At 46.6% G+C, this 2,426-nt stretch overlaps 1 long non-coding RNA gene across 1 annotated transcript; it reads left to right on the forward strand.

Annotated features, from left to right (window-relative positions):
* The first annotated feature begins 326 nt into the window (after positions 1–326).
* Positions 327–2,426, forward strand: LOC125739168 (uncharacterized). The gene is made up of 3 exons (XR_007397082.1): positions 327–479; positions 1,942–2,036; positions 2,148–2,426. It is a non-coding gene; the product is annotated as an uncharacterized LOC125739168 (long non-coding RNA).

Genomic DNA, 2,426 nt, shown 5'->3' on the forward strand with positions numbered 1-2,426 from the left:
GGCCCCTTTCCCCTAGTAAGCCCAGGACTCACTACGTCCTAATGGCCATGGATTATTTTACTAAGTAGCCTGAGGTATATGCAGTTCCTGACCAGAGCGCAGTGACCACAGCTGCATAGCTCATTGTTTGTGCAATATCCCATTAGCAAGAAGGGGTGGTCGCCCAGGCCGCCAGTCATTGGAGGGGACCGCGAGGCATCCTCGAGTGCCTCTCCAATATCATCTACTGTCTGTGGCTGCCCAAGCAACAAGAGGCTGTGGTCTTGCACAGGAATCACCTGGCACCATATCGCGCCCCCCCCCCCCTCGGCCCGACTTGACTCCTCTGCAGCTGCCAAGCGCAAAGACACACCAGGAGATGAGGGTATGGTGGGGATATTGAGGACCGCGACATGCCAGCTTCAGCAGGAACACCAGCCTTCACAGAATCTGCAGGACTTTGCAGTGGACCTGGGTGTCGCCTGGGACACCTGACTGAGGTGAGGCAACATGAGTCCAGTGTGTATTGGTTAGCAGATACGTGATAATTTGCATACTGCCTTTCACCTCACTGTTGGTTGTAAAAATTCTGTGATTTAATGTGTATACGTGTAATTATGTTGTAGAAAGCTTTGTAATGCTGTTCTGTGAGCATTGTAATGTCATGTTTTACCATGGTATGTGTGTGTTCGTGTTAATGGTTAGCATGAGGGTGAGTGTTGTGAGTATCGTCGGCTTCTCCATCAGTGCCACTGCTAGTTGTCTCTGAAATTGTGGCAGCAATAAAGCGAAACTGCGTGCTTTTTAACCATGACTCACAAAAAAACGATCTCTTACAGTATTTATATTGCTTGGTTTGCTTTGCTCACACTCGCCGAGTCACCGACGACCGCTTCTACACTTTCTACACTTCTAACTTTCTGACTAAATAATCTCACCTTTCATATTTTTCTAATTGTTTTTAATCAACAAAATAGTTTAAACACAAGTATAGACATTCAAGAGGTGACCTGTAGTACATTAGCTCCTCACTTTTTATTTTTAGAGGAGTGCCTTAGTAAAGTATAAAATTAATGTTAAATGCAGGCCCCTGTTGAAAGAAACACTTTAAAAGTATCACGAAGGTGGGACATTCGAAGATTCACGGTGCAGCCTAGTCTGCAGCCTGCAGCCCCAGTGTCATCTAGTGGACAAACGATGTACAGACTCAGTATCTGCAACGGAGGTATATTAAGAGCAAGGATGCTGTTGAGTATATTGTACAGCAGTAGTGTACAAAATTTTAGTGAATCAAATTTTAGACAAATTCTAGTCCCCCCCCCCCCACCCGTATTATTTCCGACCTGATCATATATTGTTAATTACCATAAATATCTGTACCAGTCCTAACCAATGTGGTGCCCTACGCAAGCATCACCATTGATGCCTCCCATTTGAGACAAAGGGAAACGGTGGCAAGTCAGCGCCCCCCCCTCAGAAAGTGGTGCCCTAAGCAGCCGCCTATACCGCCTATAGGATCGACTGGCGCTGGCAGTGGTGGTATTAAACCCAGCCAATAACAGCACCTATGAACCACATTAGAAATTCTGAAGCAAGATACATTACACCAAACTGCCCCCCCACCCCCCCCCCACCAGCCCCTAGTAACTTTTCTCACTAAATATTGTTAGTGATTTATATGAGAATGAGGAATTCCTGTCATATTTAGATTTCAAGGAAAATATTGAAGGCAATGGGGGTGTCTGGAAATGTTGAAAAATGAAGCATTGTCTTTACAAGTTTGATGTGAGTGACAGTAATCACTTCAGTGATTTCTGGGTTTCAGAACCCCTTCCATAGTTCCAAACAAACCGGGCCGTCAAGTTCTCTGTGAGTTTTAATCAGTAAATATTAAAATATGAAACCATGCATGTATTTTTCAACTGCCTTTACATTTACTGTATATATATTCATGTCGATTAGGTATATGGAGGCATATGGAGTGTCAGCCTAATCAGTGTAACACTTCCTCGTGGAGGTTTCAGACAGGAAGAAGTGCCTTCAGAACCTCTTTGAAGGTAGGAACAGAGCGGCTGGGAGAAGACAGCCTAGACAACTGCTTAGCGTAGTATGAGGTATGGGGCCTGGTTTCTCATTCCCCCTCTCCTCTGCGCTTCCTGTCCCTCCAGAGCCTCCCAGCACCTCAAGCGTCCCTGGGAATGCAGGGCTTTCCCAGTCGAAACTCGGAACCACGAGGGCAGCAAAGAGGAGGTCTTCTGAGGCTTTCCCTGAGAACGATTTGGGGTCTATGACGAAGCAGAAGTACACTTCCCAGCGCTCAGCAGGGCCTAGTTACAACTCCTGGTCCAGCTCTGCTCCTGGACCCAGATCTGACCCCTTGCTAAGCTCCACCCCTGGGCCAAGCACTGCCTCCAGACCTTCCTAGCTGGCTTTATCATTAAAACGTC

The sequence above is a fragment of the Brienomyrus brachyistius genome, chromosome 3 (assembly GCF_023856365.1).
Source record: "Brienomyrus brachyistius isolate T26 chromosome 3, BBRACH_0.4, whole genome shotgun sequence".
NCBI lineage: Eukaryota > Metazoa > Chordata > Actinopteri > Osteoglossiformes > Mormyridae > Brienomyrus > Brienomyrus brachyistius.